The following is a 22149-nucleotide window of genomic DNA, read 5'->3' as shown; positions in this document are numbered from 1 at the left end:
GTCTCGAATGACTGGCTTTCGGGTCGCGCCGCCGGTAACGAGACGACGAAAATTGGGTTCAAATTATCGAATTGGAAACCGTGCAAGATGTTATGTCTTTTTAATGGTCACATCGTAATGAGGCGGGAACCAAATCTCGCGGCGGAGGTGTCTTTAACTGGAACGGAGCCCCTACGGCCGCCATACTTCCTGTAGCAGACATGGCGACAGATGGCCAATGGCCGGTGGCGAAACTTCCCGCGTTTATTTCATTATTTTAGTTATTATTGTTATTTGCTTTGAACTCGCAGTATTAATGTTAAATGACTTGTTTCTGCTATTGTTATTCGTGTAATGACAGGCATCTGTGAGAGAAATAGAGCTCAGATATTGAAAGGGCTCAGGACAATAAATGGCATCATGAATACAGAAATAACTGAAAAAACTGGTTTGAAAACGGATGAAAGGTTTGATACCTTCCAGAATTTTATAATGGTCATAAATTTATTGAATAATGGTCAGGTTAGGTTAGGTTAGGTTAGTTTAGGTTAGGTTAGGTTTAAAGTAGGAATAATGGTTAGGTTAGGTTCAAAGTATTAAATAAAATGAACCATTAATTTTTTCCAATTAGTTAGGTAGGTACTTTATGGAGCATTAAATATTGTTATTTTTTAAGATTATCATGAAACTGGTATTCAGAAAGGTGACTATTTTGAAATCATTGGGTCTTTTAAAATGCATCGTAAAAATATAAAAAGAACACTTTTAATAAGCAAACGCGAATAAAAGGGATTTTTTAGTGGACAGGTACTAAACCACTAAGCTACTAATATTTATACATTGAATAAGGTAATTCATCACATCTTTACCTACTTACAGAGTAACATTTGATTTATATTTTCTAGGGATGTGTTGCTGTATGCTTTCCAGATAGTGCAGCCTGCGTAAGTTTGCGCTCGCAAAATTCGAAATTTAGTTGTCCAATTTGGTTGAAAATTTCAAAGTTTGTTCTTAATAATGGCAAAATTTTTTAAAGAGTGATTTAAATGGTAGAAGTAGTCGAGGACGCCTAGTAATACTTAACGCAATATCTCTGCACCGGAATGAGATACGGAGTCGAATTAAAATTCGATGCTATGTAGTTTTTTAACAGTGACGATGTATGTGTATGATATATAGTAGTGACCGTCAATACGGATTCTGGCGGAACCGCTCGTGCGGTGATCTTCTCGCGTATGTGACGCATGTTTGGGGGCGGTGCCTGGAACGTCACGGTGAGACCCAAACGGTCGCACTAGACATATCCAAGGCCTTTGAACGGGTCTGGCACCGAGGACTTGTCAACAAATTGCCTTTTTACGGACTTCCTGCATCCCTGTGTACGTGGATTGCTGACTTTTTAAGGGATAGGTCGATCCAGGCGGTTGCTGACGGTTTCACCTCTTCCTCGCACTCCATAAATGCTGGCGTCCCACAGGGATCGGTTTTGTCTCCGACTTTGTTTTTGTTGCACATCAATGACCTTTTGACATGTGCACCGATTCATTGCTACGCGGATGACAGTACAGTTCATGATGGCTTTTCGTTTGATAAGCCCCCAAAGGGCACACAAACTCCAACGGCTCGGAGGGCTTTGAAGCAGAGAATGGACGGTTATCTCGAGAGTATTTCCTCCTGGGGTAAAAATAATCTCGTCGAATTTAATGTTTCAAAGACCCAATCCTGTCTTATTACGTCTAAAAGGGATCCAAATGATAAACTAGTTATACACGGTTGACATTTGTCACATGAGAAAGGGGCGCTTCTACGATTCGTTCTTAAGTTCAACAGCTCGGCTGTGGAACGAACTGCCGGCCTCTGTGATTCCTCCCTCCTACAACATGGGACTCTTTGAGACCCATTTTCACTCCTTCCTCTCCACAAAAAGACCCTCCACACAGCATCCCCAAAGATGACATAGGCCCCGAGGGAAATTATTTTCTTCAGGGCCTCCTGTGTGGAGTTAATATAAAAAAAAAACAAAGTGAGTGGTGGAAGAATTCGTAGTCACCCGAAAAATACATCAGTAATAGCGGAGAATCGCGGGGTCCACTAGTATTTTAATATCTGGTTACCATGGTAAATAAATTGTCAGGTAACAATATACAAAAAAAACTGCTGAGTGAAAATAGTAAATAATAACTTGACATAACTGCATAAGCGACATTGAGAATACGTCTAATTACTGCTTAAAAATTTAACCAATCACTAAAAGATTCATATTTTTGTTAAATTTTGATAATCCGACAAAATAGGTGGATAAAACAACGTAACAATTTCGGTATGATTTGAGATTTTCACGGCCAAAATAATTATAGTGATTTATTTTTCGGGAATTATGCCTTGTTGCGCTACCTATTGCAGTGTAATCTAACATTACAAATCTCCCCTGATGATGGATACTGTAACGATGTCCGAAACGTTGGTTAAAGAAGGAGGTAGCGCAACACGGCGTTGTACCCCAAAAACAAATCACTATAATGTAAGAAGTTTTTTCTCAATTTCATCACTCTACTACAAGATATGCCACCAGACGACCTTCATTAGATTAAAATCTTAATACAAAACCTTTTATTACCTCATTAAAAAGCAGTTTTTTCCATTCACATTTTTCTGAATTTTTGTCTACTTAAACCCATCTTTGTTTATAAACACTGATTGTCTTTATTTAAGTTAGTGTGGTGTATTTCTACAAGAGATCTCTGAAACAAAGAAAGGCAAGCAGAACATAACAGCACGAAGGCTAACTCCCTTAATAGATTTGCGGCGGAGCATCACCCAACTACCACCCACCCTCTGGATTCAAGTATTTAGGTAGGAAATCACCAACCCTTTGCATGCGAGCACTTCAGGACTCTAGAGCGATGGTGGAAAGAAGTGTTCGCTGTGTTAGATGATCGAAAATAACAATTAATTACATCGGCACTATACCAGCTGACCGACATACACATCAAATCAAATCAAAAATTATTTATTGTAAAATTAAAATTACAAAAGGTATAGCTTATGGGTAGACCCCATTTCTTCCAGCTAACCACATTTATTTAATTACAATGTTTATACAGATAAAATAACAATATACCAATGAAAAAATAAAAAAATACAAATATATATACCAATAAAAATAGGTGTTTCATTTACGTGAGGTATTCACTCAACGTGTAGTGACATTTATTAACAAGGAAAGTGTTTAGTAACGTTTTGAATTTGTGTGTATCTTGTATTTGTTTAATGTTCATCATTCCATGAAGATCAAAATATATATTTTGCAATTTATCAAAACTCCATAGAAATCACTATTCAACCACAAACCGTCGGGTGCTGAACATTTTTTTGTTTAAAACATTGATCTAGATTTTATGCACAAAGACACAAGTTAAAAATAAAAAAAGGAAATTCGTAATGTTTGCGCAACGTGTGCATTTTATTTACTTTCAAGGGCCATTCCTAAAAGTGGGACTAAAGTGCCAACATTGTACAAAACTGATCTATTAGATAATCTGTTTGCATGAAGCAGCAAAAGTTTAGTGAAACAGTGAGCTAGAATGTTTTCGTTTCAAATCGTCATGTGGCTGCGTCACAATAGCACTGAAGCTTGCGAAATAGCTTACATTTATTTGAAAAGGGTTAATCGAGAAATCTGAAAGCAGTCTTCAACCCAATCAAAAACTGGTTGTTTTTCTGGCATGTTATTCAGATAGTTTGTGACCCCAGTGTTTAGCTACTGAATGGCTGAATAGCGATACAAGCAGTTATCTTGTATCTCTCGCTGTCAAGATCGGAAAGTGCACCCGGAATACCCGAAGTCTAGTTCCATAGCTCCGGCGTTCCGGATAGCGAACCATTCACTGATGTGGCTTCAACAAACTTCGGCGATATCGTTTACTTTTACCTCGCCCATTAAACCAAAGAGATGGGAGATATGAAGGTAGAAGATGGGCAGTATGGGCACAACACGGCATTCGTTGCTAGACTAGACTGCGCATTCCAAATCCTACCGATATAGACTAGCACAAAGAAGTAAAGTGATAAAAGGAGATGTTTTTCTACTGACTTTATGTACAAAAACAAGACCCTTAGAGATATATTTAATACGTTAGTGGATACGTAAATGGAGTCTAGTTTCTAAAACCTTTTTGTAGAACCGTTTTGCAAATTATTCTGTGTGATGTGCTTTTTTGTCTGGATAAAGCTCATTCATTTCATAAGCAGCTCATTATAAGTTTTGATAATAGAGACATGGAATATATTTTGATTACGTTGTGTAATAATAAGAATATTTGGCTAATTTGTGTAGCGCCGTTTTCGTGAAAAAACAGCTCAAGGGCACAGCTTTATTTATATTTAAATACACTTAATAATTTCTGTTAGGGTCCATGCGGTATTTTGGGATGCTGTGTGGAAGGTGTTTTGTGCAAAGGAAGGAGTGAGCCTGGGACTTAAAAATAAGTATTTTGTAGGAGGAAAGAAACATAGAGGCCGGCAAATCTTTCAAAATCAGAGTTGTTGAACTCAATAACAAGACATGTGAAATGTATACATAGTCGCCGTTCATGTAAAAGTTACCAAACCTAACTTGTGTTACACGAACTATAAAATAAGGTTTATGTAATGAACATTTGAGAGTTTTATTGTAGTTAAAAAAATTTAAAACATTAGGATAAGATTTTTTTTTTTCACATTCAACTTTAGATATCTGAAACCTTGTCCATGTGGGTTGCAAACTTTTGCCCGAACAACGAGGAAATGGCGGGCGCGTGTTTGGCGTGTTTCCCGACTGTGCACCGGTGAGGAAGAGATCAATAACGCCACTTCCTCGGAGCATCTTCCATTGAAATACAAGTAGAACAAGACAGCGTTCCCACGCTAGGAACAAGACATAACCACACGCTAAAAAGTAAATGCATGTAGCCCTCATATCATTTTTTATTTATTTTAAACAATTCATATTATGAACCAAAGTTTAATAATCTTAACAACTTTGTTCCACGGTCGAAGGCTTTATGTCCCGAACCCGCAACCTACTGCTTATTATTCAAGAGCCTTATCACTCGACCACGGAGGATACAACACTTTTTCAAATTTTAGATTGGAGAACAATACAATACACGATGCGATACGACTGTACCACCCCAGCCGCTTCCACTAAAACACGTATTTTTACACATGTTCAAGGGCAACAGGAGCCATCGTTATAAAAATAAATACTCTTAAAATAACTAAAGCTTGTCAAAAGCAAGTAAAATAAATAATAGTAATATTTGTTCAATGAATGTTTACAAACATGCGAAATCTTTCTAAATATGTATCTTCCTGAGCTTTTGTTAGAACCGCTCAAAATCCGAAGAAAGATTTAAGAAGAACTATTTATATGTATTGTTCGTGAAAGTGGTCGAATCATTTTACCTTTCTAATATTTTATTGTTCAATAGACTACGTTTCATTAGTTACGTTCGATCTCATGGGAGCCATATGGAACGTAAGTGACGTTTTTTACGTCTGAAGTGGAATTGTTTTTTTTCCTGATGATTCTTCAATATTTTTCCCAACAAACGTGGCGTTGGTGTATTGATCGAGCATAAGAGGCTACTCGTAAAATAAGAAGTAAAATATTAATATATTTTTATTGATAGGAATAAATCGGCCGTAACGTCCTGCAAGTTCTCGTTTCCCGTGGAAAACATTAATACAAATTTATGAGAGATCCTCTCATGGCACATGAGAAATGGAGGATCGAAAGCAGAGGGCCCGTGATGCTGGAGGTCGCCAGTAAGACCAAGGTCCGAACATATTATTAAAAAAAATGTATTTCATTAGTTTTATCTGCAATTAAGATTAATTTATTACTTTATCTTAATAAATTCAACAAATACAAAACTTTTTAAATGAATAAAAATAAAGATATCTATAAACACGCCAATGCTGTATTATGGGTATCTAAATTGTAAAAGTTTTGGACACCATCGTCACGTCCAAAACGGCAATATAACCACGAAATAATAATTTAAATATATATATAATTAATTAATTGCTTAAGTACCTTCCCATCTATAGATTTTAAATAAATATTTAGTTTTATATGTTAGTAATAACTACCAACAATAATTGGTATTTAAAATATTTATGATTATTTGTTGTTATCTGAAATATTATAGAGCATGCGTTGACCTAAGATGTAGAGTCGAAGAGTATTTAGTGAGACATGCAAACAGATTTGTTGCTTTATGGTGAAGGCTAAATTTTGCTTTCTTTTCTTTTTTAAACTATATTATAGTCTCTGCTAAGGTTTATTAATCCGAGGTTTATCTTCAAAAAAATAAGTCCGTGGCCGAAGAGCGGGCGGCGTGACTTTATTTTGTTACAAATCTACAGTTTTAATCCGATATTGATGAAATTTAGCACACCTGACCTTCAAAAAATATTAAGGTTACTGTCGATGTAAGCTTTTGATAAACCACTAGCACCCCTTTTCCCACCCCTCGAAGGCGAATTTTTATACTTCTTTTATAGTGATTTAATTTTTGAGGTATTATGCCATGATTGCGGTGATGTGCTACCTCCTTCTGTATGTAATTACACATCTGCCCTGATGATGGACATTGTAATGCTGTTTGAAACATTGGCTAGAGGAAGGAACACGGCGTAATACCCCAAAAATAAATAGAATAGAATATTTTTGGTGGTTAAAATCTCAAATCATGCCTTAAATACTTCAAAAAACAAAATTACTTGAAAATAACAGAAGAATTACTGTGTAAAACAGAAAATCTCTACGTAAAGTCCAGTAAAAAAACACGCGAGAACCATTTAACTCCTCAGGCCTCTGCCTTATTTTATGAGAAGGTCGGAATATTTTGCACGTTGCAATAAAAAATCAAAATAAATTGATTATTTCTGAACGCATCCAAAAACCAAAAAAATGTCTTTGAAAGGTGATTACATATTGATTCAAGTTTTATTATCATAAATAAAAAAAATATTTATGATATATCCAAAATCAGAAAACGAACGTATATTTTCTTTGAATTTGCTAAATTACGGTTTTTGGTAACTAAAATTACTGACAAGAAAAAAAAAATGAAAACACAAGCATTTTATAAAAAAAAAATATTGATGAGATTACAATCACCTCACTCTTTTGTTGTTTCATACGAATACATATTTTATTTTTTCAAAATGCGTTCAGAACGGTTTCACAATTTCTATGAGAACATATGAGTTGTACCTAAATACGAAGAAATTAGCCTGACGGGTTAAGATTTGAGATTTTTACAAAATATGACGTTACCCTTAGTAAACTTAACTAGATGTAATCCAGGTCTTAGTAGAATATATAACTGCTGAAGTAAATGATAGCCAAGCGTAATCATTTTCTAGTATCTCTGGTCCTTACCTGAAAATGAAGGTATATTAATAATTGAAATATTCTCCTCGAATGAGTAAGCGCGGTTTAACCGGGCATTTCTAAGAACATGGTGGGAGGTGAGGCAGCTTTAGATATGAAAAGATGCTCGCGTGCTTGGATGGAGAAAACTAACCTTTAGCACAAAGCTTTTCTCCATATCGGGCCAATAAGGCGATGAGCCCGGAAACCGAATACGAAGGTTTATTGCTAACGGACGATAAAACAAACATTATTTTGAGTTTGTATGCCAATATATGTAGCTTTTCTGGGGAAACCACTTATGGTAAATAATATAAATATATAAACACATTATCTGGTAAGACGGAACAATTTACAAAAACATAATTTTGCCAAAAACAAGTAAGTTATTACGAAAATAAAATCAGCAGGCGCAAGGCGTAAATTTTGGTGTCGGCGATCAATAAGTTAAGAAGACATTTTTTTTATTTTTTTTTATTCTATATAAAAGAAAATTACATTTTCACTTATTTAACTAGAAATAATGAATACATTACACACAAATATATTACACAACTATATTATTCTGCGCCCCTGAGGTGATATCTCACAAAAGCGGCGCTATACAAATTGTCCAATATTATTATTATTATTATTTTCATTGTTTTGTTGATTGAGCATAAAACGAAAGATTTTTTTTTAAACTTACCTACACTTTTTTCGTTTTTAATTTTGTCTGGGAGGCAATTATATATGTTGCTCCCCTCGTAACCAATGGATTGTTGCCATAATGAGTATGTATGGTGTTTAAATGTATTTTATCGTGTTGCCGTGTAAAGTGTGTGTACTTGGGACGTTTTAATGAGTTCTGTATTTGTATGTATGAGTTTATTATTTATTTTGTGTTCAAAGATTTTAGATAAGATTGGTAAGATAGAAATAGGTCTGTAATTTGAGGTATTCGTTTTGGACCCACCTTTGTGAATTGGTACCCTAGCAATTTTACAACTATCTGGAAAAGTTCCCTCTTTGAGACACTGTTTAATTAACTTTGATAAAATAGGAACCAATTCTGTGGAGAGACTTAGAACTGTCTTAAAATGTATCATAACCAGCACTTGCATTTAGTTTTAAGGATTTTATTATTTTACTTATTTCTAATTCCGTGGTAGGTTGAAGATATAATGATTCCATGCTATCATGAACTAATGTTATTTAATTGGCTGGATTTTTTGTGACTTTGTTATGCATATTATCAGATAAGCAGGAGCCAATTTTGCAGAAAAAAATATTAAAGTGGTTGCATATCTCTACGTTGTTTGTGATTATTTCGTTGTTAAAGATTAGTTTATTACAAAAAATGATATTATACTATTTTATGATAATATATTTTAATATACAAAATATGGTTGTTGTCATCACTTCAACTTTTTAGATCTTAGAATCAGAGAGACATCATCTCTATTGATGGGGAACAAATGCTACATCGTATTTGCTTGTTAAAAGAAAAACTGGCAGCAGTATTATTATTATAATTCAGTTGGTTTATATATATTCTCAGTAAGTTCATCTACATGAATTTAAATTGTTGACAGTGACAGATCTGGTATCCTATCTTCTTCTTATTATGGTCATTGATAAATAAAAACTGCGACTATTGTTTTCATGTGTTTTTCTGATTTATTATTGTCATTAGTGATTTAGTTGTTGTTTTTTTATGTAATTCTGCAATGAACTTAATAAATGTAGTATTTTTATAATTCGTTGTCTTGTTACATAAAATAAATGTTTCTTCCACATTTCGTAATTTTTTTTTTCTTTTATGTTGTCTTATTAGACGTAAAGTCAAAAGAAATCAATAATTATTTTATTTTTGCTGTATACTACACATGTACCTATAAACTGATGCAATATAAACTATCGATTTAAATATTGTTAGAGACGTAATGAAGTATATAATAATATGTACTTACTGCTCTTTCCAGTTAGTTTGACCCGAATATTGGTGAAATTCTGTTTAATTAGCGTATTTTTCTATCCAAATACCCATATGAATACTAGTACGTAAATATTAACTACTTTAGAATTCACTAAACAGTACAAGTATGTTTAAACATTTTAAATAATATGACCTACACCGTATTTCAAGCTCATTCCTCACGCCGTAGAGTACAAAATTACATATATTGTCTATGGTTAATTGCTAATGTGTATACATAAATCACAGAAATAGAACGAGCGTGAACGAGTGACAATGTCCTTTTCTTCTTCAAATCGTTCGTTTTATGAAATAGATTATAAGATAGATCAGCTGGTATCCCAGCTATGTGATATTTTTTTATTAGTAGGCATTACTGCTTACTAGGAGCCCGTCAGCAGAAGCAGCTCAGAGAATTAGGTTGCCACTCCAGTGGCAGCAGGGACGGTCAAAGGAAGCGCGAAGAGATTTTCCGTTTGACGGCGATGAAAGACTACGGCTTTATTTCACCGCAAATTTAAATAGGTCCTTGCATGAACACTTTTATAAACTTTGTTTACTTTGATGAACACTTTTAAGAAAGTTTTCATTAAACAAATTCCCTCGACATGGCAGCCTGCCTTTGAAAGTGAGAGTTTGTCAATTTAATGATAAAGTTTCAATTTAAAACAAATATTTTAAGTGTTTACCAACAAGTTTCTGATGAAGTAATTTAACCCAGTTAGTGGATAACTCGTTTCTGGAGCCTGAGTTTACTAGGCTTAAACCTTTTTGCTAAATTTTAACACGTACCTAATGGTCTTCTAGTTCAAGCCTTCGTGACAAAACATTCAACGACTGACATTTTTTAAGGTTATGGCAACAACATACCTTTTCTAAAAAAATAAACTCCAACGCTACATTTATTCTTTTCCATAAACTAAATGCAACTTTTCTCATAAATTAACCGGATTAATTTTCACTGTTCTTGAAGCTTGCACAGCGTAAGAGCTTTAACGGACTGAACGCCCCTCACAATAGTTTATCTCTTGATTGACTAGAAATCGGAATGAAATACAAAAGCAAAATGATTGAAAACGATACGGGAACCACATTTATCTTAAATTACAATACGGTGAAGGTATAGGAATAAGGTATATTTCACGCATGTTCCAGAGTGGAAGATACTTTCAGTATCGCCCTGGTGTTATACCACCTTTTAGAATTGAAACATTGCTCGAAATGGCTTTAGTCGTGTTTGGTGACCAGATCTGAATAGCCAGGTACTTCCCCACCTTCTTCTTCCCAATCTCCTTCCCCTCCCCACCACCTTCAACATCACAACACTGGTTCCAAACGGTTGGGAGCAATTGGAACTTTTCTGCAGTATTCATACAATAAAATAAACAGGTAAATGAGTTTTTAAAAAGATCCAACCACAAAAATATCCTCTTTAGTCTTTTTTGAAGATTCGGGAATACGAAAGCTAAGTACAAAATACAAACTGCAAAGCTTTAGCCAAATAGTTCTTCCTATTCGCTATTCCTGCTATGAAAAAGGCAATAAAAGCCTTTTGAGCATTGATGAAGAAAACACAAGACTTTGCCTTCGCGATACTTAAGTAACATTTAGTCTGGTCTAGTCAGGTATGTGACGTCATTCTGATATCGCAGCGAGCACTATTAAAGGGTTCCGAGTGTTAAGTGATGTAATTAGGTAATGTGACTATGGCAATTAGAAGGTTTAGTTAACGACGACCCTGCATTTTACGGCTTAAAAATTAATTTATATAAAAAATATAAATTGAAAAAATCAACGGAGGGAAAAAATGCCGCGGGCTCTAATTAAGCCGGTCAGGTGCACGGAACTACTGTGCTACGTCGGCTTATTCTTAAACGCCAAATAAATGCTTGTATTTCATTAAAAAAATATTGCATTTTGATTTTTTCCACCTGAAACCAACCAACTGTATGTTTGTAGGAAAGGTTGTTATATACTTAATTTCTCACTAAGTGGCGTCGTAATATATTTTATCTTAATTTAATGATTTTATATTTTTGTTTCAGGTTAATAATAATTATTGCTAATAATAATTTGTTATCTTTTGTACTTTGCATAAAAACTTTGTCTTGTAAACATTAGTGTACACCTATAAAAAGTGCAATAAAGTTATGAAAAGTGATGAAGCAAAAACTAGGTTAAATAGGATACATATGTAACTATTGAACCTAGTTTTTCTTTGATCTCTTTTCATAACATCTCTTTTTATCGGTGATTTGAATATTTATTATCAAAATGTTAGAGGTCTCCGAACGAAATCCCATGTCTTCCTTTCCGGTGTTTTGAATGCCAATTATGACGTGATATGCCTGACTGAGACTTAGCTCTTGCAAAGTATATTTGACTCAGAATTATTTGATGAACGATATGTAGTGTACCGTTGTGATCGTGACTATGAGCTGTTGGACCAGGCATTTGGCGGCGGTTCACTTATTGCAGTGCGCCGCGAACTACCAGTGTGCCCCTCACCCTCCCTCCCATCCATTAAGCGTGCAGAGACAGCCACAGCTACTCTTTCACTAGGTTCTGGAGGCCGTGCTTCTAAACTACGTATATTCTGCTCATATTTCGTTCAAAGCACGGAGCAGATTAAATCATTAAGTGACTTTTTTGAATTTATATCTACGTTGCATACCAATTTCCCCAATGATGAATTCCTTCTACTAGGAGATTTCAATATACGACATGCCCCGTGGCTTTTTCCCTTGAACGGGGACGGTTCCCTGGTACTTAATCGATCCTCAATCGACGCACTGACTTCAACTCTTTCTGATTTTTTAGACTATACCGGCTTCCGTCAATTCAACAACCAGCTTAATGTAAACGAGCGTGTTCTGGACCTGGTTATATCGAGCTGCACGTGCACTGTGATTGGGTGTGACATACCACTAGTGCCGGAGGATGCACACCACCGCTCGCTGGAAGTGTCGGTGCGCATGTCCTACGAACCGTCCCTCCAAACGCCACGCTTGCGCACGGTTCGCTTCTATCATAGCGCCGACTACGGGCAGATTAATAGCGCCTTGGCAGCCGTCGACTGGAAAACGACTCTAAACAGCAGCAATATAGACACAATTACGGCGCGTTTCTATTCAGAGTTAAACAAGGTAATTGTCACGCATGTACCATCTAGGTCAATTAACATAGACTCCAGGTATCCTCCATGGTACAGCCCTGCATTAAAAAAAGTAATTAAAAAAAACTTAAATATCACAAAAAATACAAAATTTATAACCGTAACTGTGACTATCAAACTTTCTCTCTTCTCCGAGAACGACAAAAGCGTATGGAGAAAGTGTGCTATGACAATTTCATTAATTTGGCTGAAATTAATATTAATACCGATCCCAAACACTTTTGGACCTTCGTTAAATCTAAGCAAAAAAACTCTGAAATTCCTAACAATATGTTTCTTAGTTCTCAGCATGTATCGGGTGGGGAAGATATAAGTAACTTATTTAACATACATTTCCAATCCTCCTTCGAATCCCCCGCCCCGTGCACCTCGTCTACAACTCGAACATATAATCCAAACTCCTCCGTTCTCAACCTTAATAATGTTAATATAGACGCTGAATTAGTTTGTAAATATCTTAAATCATTAGATCCTACCAAAGGCAGTGGGCCTGATGGTATACACCTTGTACTTTTAAAGAATTGCGCTAGTGTTCTATGTTATCCACTAAGTCAAATATTCAAAACTTCACTGTCTTCTGGCATTTTCCCACAGGAATGGAAAAGTTCATACATTGTGCCTATATTTAAAAAAGGAGACAAGCACAATATTGAAAATTACAGACCAATCTCTAAGTTAAATGTAATAGGTAAACTTTTTGAAAAAATAGTTTTTGATATCATTTTCCCTTGTATACGACCACACATAAATTCGAATCAACACGGTTTTGTCACAAAAAAATCAACAGAAACTAATCTATGTGAGTTTGTTGACACAGTTCTTGTTGCTATGGATAACGGATATCAAGTTGATGTAGTCTACACAGACTACCCCAAAGCCTTTGATAAAATCCCACACAGCATCTTAATTGATAAAGTCGAAGCAATGGGTATTCACGGTGACCTGCTACGTTGGTTAGCCTCTTATCTCGACAATCGTACTCAAGCTGTAACGGTACAAGGGTTCTGCTCTAGTTTCGTCCCCGTAACCTCAGGAGTTCCCCAAGGTTCTCATCTCGGTCCCCTTTTATTTAATATTTTTATAAATGATGTCAACAAAACTATCCATAACTCTCAGCTGTATCTATATGCGGATGACAGAAAGATTGTCAAAATAATTAAGTCTGAGAGGGATTGTATGGAGCTCCAGAATGATCTGAACTCTCTGGTTAATGTATATTGTCTAGAAAATTGTCTTCTTCTGAATGCAGATAAATGTAGCGTCATCTCTTTTTCTCGAAAGAAAAACACAATATTATATCCATACTTAATTAAGAACAATATTTTAAACAGGGTAAATGTAATAAGAGATCTTGGAGTTCTATTAGACAGTAAGCTTATGTTTCAATCTCACGTCAAGCATATCACGTCGAAGGCTTTGAAAATGTTGGGATTTATACTTAGGGTAAGTTCAGTTTTCAAAAATCCACAAACTTTTAAGATTCTTTGCATATCTTACGTCAGAAGCCACCTGGAGTACGCTTCGACAGTGTGGAACCCTCATTGTTCTACTTATAAAGCACATCTAGAAAGAGTTCAGAAAAAGTTTATCAGATATGTCTCTTATCGCGTGCGAAATGATGAATACTATGTCCCTATAAACCTTAAATCTCTTGAACAACGCCGTGATATCAGAGACCTATTGATGCTCTATAAGATACTTCATAACCATATTGATAGCCCATACTTACTACAAAATATTCATTTCAAATGTCCAAAAAGAGTTACTCGATCTCTGGATACGTTTTATATTCCTAAAAGCAATACAAATTACCTCAAAAATGTATTTATAAGAAGAAGCTGTAGCACATTTAATAGGTTATGCCCAAACATCGATGTGTTTAACACGAACCTAGCTAAATTCACAGCATCCGTAAAAAAGTGATACTGCATCTTATTTAACCAAAAAACTTAATTTTTCATTGATTTTTTTTTTAAATATTTCAATTGATTAATACATTTTTGATAATTGATGTACTTTATCAGAATTGTTTGTATTAGGTATTTTGTTATGTATTTTTCTGTTATGGTTTGTTTTGTCGTTATTTTATTGGTCAATGACATAACTACTCTGATCACTGTCATATATGTATGTATAAAGACTGTTTATAACGCTAATAAATAAAATAAAATAAAATAACTTGATAGCACTTTTTAAAGGTGTGTTGAATTGTCATTTTGATGAGTTATTCGGTCAACTAAGTTTACTTAATACAAAAATAATAATATGACAGGATTTCACCTTTCAAGATTGTTATGGGACAAATTTTAATAAGATTAGTGGTAGGCCACTTAACACTTTAATTTTATACTAGCTCCACACAGGAGGCCCTGAATAAAACGATTTTCCTCAGTGCCTTTGTCATCTATGGGAATGCCGTGTGGAGGGTTTTTTAAATAAAGTAAGGAGATGAAGTTCTGGAAAGGAAAAATGGATGACGGGTGAGAAGGAATCTGTGAGTCGGTGTGTCCAAGTTTCGGACGTTTGAATGTATCTCTCCCTCTGCGGTGCAAGGCGATAGGTCGAGAGAGTCCTGCTGGAGAGGTTAAAAAAGTCTCCCTCAACCAGACTCTCCAAATCCGGCCCACCACACACTAGATGAGCAGATTCACCCGCCGACAAGACCTAGACAATCCTCGCCCCATGAACCCGGGCACACCTGCTAAATCGCCAAACGTAACGAATCACTTGGGGTGAGCTATTATAGAAGTGTTGATTATCCATAGACATATGAATATTAATAGACCTGCCCTAAGTGATTAAAAGCGTATTATTTCCCACTCCCCATACCGGTTCCATTGGAGCCGGCTGGGTTCGCGTATGGCTTCCCGTGAATCTTGAGAATGTGACGTCATCATTCTTGTTCGAACTAGCGTCGAGCTATGGTCGAGGCATTTTACGAAATAACACGGCAAAATGTTGGCTTGCGCTATGAAAACTTGTAAAAATAGATGTGAAAAAGAGAATAAACCCAATTGTCGTATTATATTCCATATGTAAGCATTATTTTAAGCTTATTCACATCGTATAATATAGATCAGTTGTAGAAACATATACTATCACATCGAGATACATCTGGACGCAAAATACAAAGCCGTGTGCATAAGAATCAGGGATGTGCCTTCGCCTTTTGCGCTTTAGGTACCACGTGTTAGGTACGCGCTTGTTTCGTATGTACGGTACTGCTGGAATGAGAAGGAGTGCATATCACGTAATGCGCTAGGTTATACCGACTGGCGATGTGTGATAGAAAATCATGTTTTTTGTTTTTAATTGAAAAAGTGTCATCGGAAGGCAAAATGATGTCCAAATTTTTACTCCAAATACTCCTAGGAATCGCTGGTAAAAACTGTGTGTATATAATTTCATTTGTTTTTTATCTGTTTTACTTTTTTTTCTTAAAGATTTCAATATTTTATTATTAATACGAACAGAGCGGTCGTGACAACCCTCCAACATTGGTCGAATGTAGCGATTCCCAAGTGTGCGCATCGTTGTTACTGGGAAGTAAATTATGAACACTTATAAAAGTGTCTTAACTAAATACGTAAACAAAATATTCGACTCTGAAAATGGAAGAATTTTTTTTGCCGAATTTGGACACATTTCATAACGTGGCGAGTAATTTGCGCTCCCATGTAAAAATGTCCATTCATTCAAAAGCAGAATTTACTTTTTAGAGCTAAATGGTGATATTATAATGCGAGATGCCTATATACTGTCAGATTGATTTACTGACGAATCACAGTCAGCTTTACCCCCTTCGTTCTTCAACAGTTGATTTTACCCCTCACCTTTAATTTCTAGTCTATATATTCATATGTCTGTGTGATTATCCAATAAATGGTTGAATAAATGGGGCAGCAGTATCCATACCCGCCACACATATTAAAATGGACAAATCTCAAAATAATTTTATAAAATTAGAGTGGAGTTAGAAGAGATTGAATTTAAATTGACTGAAAGGCAATTCCAGTTGTTTTAATATAAAAGGGGATATCAGCAGGTTTAGATAAAAACACAGATAATGAGGCAGTCTTCCTTAGAGGTATTCCATACAAGGACCCCAAAATATCCATTGAGAGAAACCACTACAACGTTCGCTCTTACATGGAACGACCCATCTATCGTATTTTAGGTCATAGCTTCATGTCTCGAAGAGTCTTCCAGTAAATGCTTGATCTCCGCTTAGGTAAAACAATCGACATTATATGCGAATGCTTTCAATGTTAAAGTTGGATGCTGGCTTCTTCAGCGGAAGTTTCGTTCAGGAGGAGAAATGATTTATGCTGAGAGTTTTCCAAAAACATTTCACAGTTTCCGATTACTCGCCGGCAGTCGTGGCATCTGCAAAATATATCGGGACTAGATACTCTTTTATTTTCTTTAGATCCAACTACTTCGGAGTGCATTGACCGAATTTTTTTGTTGGTTGGTTGTAAGTTAAATATTTATCTTTACCTACCTATTATATGGGGAGAGTCTGCTTTTGATAAATCCATTTATCTAGGATAATTATTAAGGTCCAATAAAATTTGCTCACTTTTCTAAAACTGAAACAAATTCAAACAAATTTATATACAATTGTATTGTAAAAATCTATCAAACAGAACATAATAATTACTAACTGACATGTACTCGGCGTTGCTTGGGGTTACGATTGGTTTGAAGTTTAGTGGTTATAACTTCTAGAGTAAAGAAAATAATGTTTACTTTTTAATGTATTCATTAATCATCACTTGACCTTGCACCACTTTCAATTTTTCGCTTTATTTCACTTTCACTTTCGAGCGTCCTAGACTTCTTCTAATATTCACTTCCACGTCATATTATATCTTCCTCTGACGTCCCCGTCTTGTTCATCCATTCTCTTCCACGGCATGCGTTCTACTTACACTTCTTTCTTAGTTTATCACGTATGGATCATTTAATCGTTCAGTATTTGGTCAAGATTCACATGGTTGTGTCATGTCTTCCTCGGGTGTCCTCAACTTATTTTACCAATCAAATTCGCATCATACGATCCCTTACACATTGTTTTTGTTCTTCACGTACGCCACATTTTACCACAAATAACTATTGTTCTTCACGTACGCCTCATTTTACCACAAATAATTATTGTTCTTCACGTATGCCTCATTTTACCACAAATAATTATTGTTCTTCACCTACGCCTCATTTTACCACAAATAATTATTGATCTTCACGTACGCCTCATTTTACCAAACATAATTATTGTTCTTCACGTACGCCTCATTTTGCCACAAATAATTATTGTTCTTCACGTACGCCTCATTTTACCACAAATAATTATTGTTCTTCACGTACGCCTCATTTTACCACAAATAATTATTGTATTTCACGTACGCCTCATTTTACCAAAAATAATTATTGTTCTTCACCTACGCCTCATTTTACCACAAATAATTATTGTTCTTCACGTACGCCTCATTTTACCACAAATAATTATTGTTCTTCACGTACGCCTCATTTTACCACAAATAATTATTGTTCTTTACGTACGCCTCATTTTACCACAAATAATTATTGTTCTTCACGTACGCCTCATTTTACCACAAATAATTATTGTTCTTCACGTACGCCTCATTTTACCACAAATAATTATTGTTCTTCACCTACGCCTCATTTTACCACAAATAATTATTGTTCTTCACGTACGCCTCATTTTACCAAAAATAATTATTTTTCTTCACGTACGCCAAATTTTACCAAAAATAATTATTTGATTCAGGTCTTCCTCGGGCGGCGCATGATATCGACTTTAAGTCGACTACGTACCTCATTCAATTGCAGTCATAACGCGTTAAGTCTTCTTCGGAGGTCTTCGACGTCTTCTACTATTTAAACATTCCTGGCACTAGTAGAAAATAAGACTAATAAGACAAAACTTTGAAATTTTCAGTGAAATCGGTCCAGTTGTTTTTGAGTCTATGGGGTGCACACATACATTGGATTTTATTTATTAAAAAAAAGAGTAGATATAATATTGAATTATTTTTTCAGATGGATAAGTGAATTGTGCACTTCGATAATTAAAACTAATATGATTTTAAGATGAATATTTTTTTAAATTTACAGTGAGTGAAAAATTTCACATTCAAACGTTAAATTATTTTTTATTTGTATCCGCAAACTTGTGAAACGTCATCAAAACATTCTAAAAATTCATATTTCGTTACGAATAAATAGAATTTCATAAAACCACGCAGCCCGTAAAACTTTCAACGAAAACGATTTAATAAATGGTAAGATTGAATTCGACCATTTGCAATTCCATCGATCAATCTTGTATCGGAAGCCCGAACATAAATAAAATTTCGATGAATTATGCAATTTGAAATGTGTTTTATTCGACGGATAACTCCATTTGATTTTTCTTGCAGTCAACGGATGAACTGGAATTAGATATATCTTTCCTCGAAGATTAGTTTATTTAATTCACCTGTAGAGGGCGCAATAAAATATCGAATTATGTTTCACGAATGAAAGGATTATTTATACACAGTTGTACGTAAAATAGAAAAAAGTTCCACGATACAGTATTTAAGTTGAAGTTTGCCTTGATGATAGTCAACCTCGGATAGAAGAGGGAAAAAAATTGTTAGGTCAGAAAAAATAATTATTACAATATTGTGCATTTTTTTTTCACAACAATAAAAAAAGGAAAATTTAAAAGTCATATTCACAACCAATAAACTGTGTTCAATATATCATTATTAGGCACATTTTATATTATCGCTTAGTGAACTATTTAGTTGATGCTTTGTTTCATTTGATATATAATATGGTAAAACATTATCTGACTCTTTCTCTCTGTGATTATGTCATATTTTAATTTCGTGATTTCTCACTGTTCCTCTATCCTTTTTTATATTTTTTTGAGAAACCGTAGAGTCCCAACTGCTCCTAACTGTCTGGAGCCAGTGAGACTATGGTATCCACAATTATGGAGTATGTCATGAGGTTGAATTGAGGGGGGAGGTATCTCACTATTCTGATTTGGTCACCGAACACAGCCATTTCAAGCGACGTTTCAATTCTGAATATTCGTCGTACACTATGGTGATACTGAAAGTATGTATAGCTCTGCAACTTGCCGCAAATATACTATATATTTTTTAAATTAGTAAATTGTGAAATAAACCACAATAAATAAAAAAAAAATAAAAAAAAAATTACTTGCGCCCGCCAGGATTTGAATCCGAAGACTTTTTGCTTACTATTCGAGAGCCTTACCCCTCGACCACGGATGCAGTCAAACTCTATATGCGTATTTAAGAACAGACAATGTATTTTTTAGAGTTTAATTAGTTTCCCGATGATGTTTGTGTTTATGGGTCATTCCGCCGTTTCGTTCAAATCGCATGTTCTTGCAAAAAAGTCATATGAAAAATAATGTTTTTCAAGAAAATTTTATTGAAAAATGTAGTTATTTAAAAAAGGAAAAAGTAGTATTTACCGGATTAGGCATTTGTTACTTAATAACTTTATGGTATACAAAAAACATGCTAAAATCTCATTACCTTCCCCGTGTAAATGAGGGACCGGTAAATTGATCAATAAATAAGAACATTTTACACTAGTAAAATCACTACATTCATTAATCGACCTGAATGTACAACTAATTTTGCATATTTATTGGTGTTTAATTTATTTTTAAAGTTACTGTATCATAGAAAGAATTGAGATTTTGTTTTTGTCCAGAAAAAATCGCTGTCGTCTTCCGCCAAAGCGGTAATTAAAATTGTGACCGCGTTTGTCACTGTTCGTCAGCTGTACCCCACCTCGCGCCTCCGTTACTAATCAGTGTACCGCTATATCTGGACGGGGGAGGACGTGCGTCGCTGAATAAAGAAATATCTGCGATCTCCGTGCTCGAAAACGACTTTGTCACCGACCAGGCATCATTACCTTCCAGCATTTTTTAAAGTAAGTACATGTTTTAAAAATTCGAATCATGAACCTATAAACTATAATTAGTCGGACTATTTTTTATCGAAACATAAAGATTTGTCATGTCATTATTAAGCGAGTTATTAAGGAAAGGTTGTCAAAACCTCATTACCCTCCGTCTCATTACCTTCCGTATCGTAAAATTTTTTGCCGGATGGTAATTTAGAGGTGTGGAGGGTAATGATAAATTTGTAAGGGTTATTTTTACGTGCATCTGGGACCATGTTTGGGGGTTCATAAAAGTTAATATTATCAATAAAAGCAGTTTCTTGCGTTCTAGCGTCGGACAATTTCAGTTTTGGTGAAATACATATTTTCGTTTTATCTATTTACTGATATGGAAAAACAATCTGTTAAAATTTACCCTGCGAATTTTTATTTGAAAATCGATTTTTTTATTCAATGATATAATTACGGAGAATTTAATAACAGCACAAACATTAACTACTATGAGTGGACAATAGAAAAACAAACCTACAGGGGAAAGGATGGAATCCAGAAAATTAAAACCATAACAACTAAAAAGAAGCTCGAGGACAACCCTCGTAAAATAATCGAAAAGTTAGATGCCACCATGGATGTTTTCTTAAAACACACACGAAACATCGTAATGCAGTACTCCGCTATCAGAGAATTGAAAGATAATCTGACAGACACGGAGGTTCTCATACATGTTGATTTTAGCGAGAACTATTGGTTGAAATACCATGAAGAAATTCAGTCCTTTCATTTTGGTGGCAGCCGAGGACAAGTCTCTCTTCATACAGGAGTACTTTACTATGTAGACAGCCAGACGGGTAGATGTCACAGTTGACATGAATATTGAAAACTTAAGCCTACAAATTGACTTGCCTACTATTTTCAATAATATTGATGACAATATGCTATTGAGCGAATTCGACGGCTCCATGTTTTTGGACGATACTATTGCTTCAACGCCAGAGCCTGCTAAAACTATAGAAAAGAAATGTAAAGTGAAAATACTCTCAAACGTCCCGTTCGACTATCAGCATTATTCCCTTTATAAAAATAGTACGCAAGAATTCAATCCTTTCGATCAATGTGAGTTCGAGAAGTTCATCCGATCCCTAAGAGTAGAATATCCTGATTTCGATGAATCAAAACAGCAGTCCCCCAAAACTGTGGAACTCCCACACATGGACATTGACGAGGAAACCAACAAAGAGGATAAGGAGGCGCCATTCAAATACTACTTAGATGACTGGATAATGGTTCAATATAAAATAACTAACACGACACATCATTTCATTGGGAAAATTATTGGAAAACAGGAGTACACACTAGAGTACAAAGTAATTTTTTTGAAAAAAGCTCAAGGGAATTCCAAAAAATTTGTCTGGCCAATAATTAGTGACGACGATTTCATTTTGGAATCACAAATTCTTCAGCGCTTGCAAGATCCAGATGAGAATGAAAGAGGACAATTCACTTTCAAAAATTTGCCGAACTTTGATTTGAAATAGTTTTCCAGCAAAAACTTTCACAAGAATGATCTCAAGTTCCTTAAATATTATGTTCCTATTTAGATGTAAGACCTTTATCTTGTACTTATTAGTTACATATGTTGTGTTTGTTTTAAGT

The sequence above is a fragment of the Hesperophylax consimilis genome, chromosome 11, assembly GCF_061612785.1.
Source record: "Hesperophylax consimilis isolate HC1 chromosome 11, BYU_Hcon_1.0, whole genome shotgun sequence".
In the NCBI taxonomy this organism is placed as follows: Eukaryota; Metazoa; Arthropoda; class Insecta; order Trichoptera; family Limnephilidae; genus Hesperophylax; species Hesperophylax consimilis.
The sequence above is the reverse complement of the archived record's forward strand: the minus strand, read 5'-3'. Positions refer to the sequence as shown.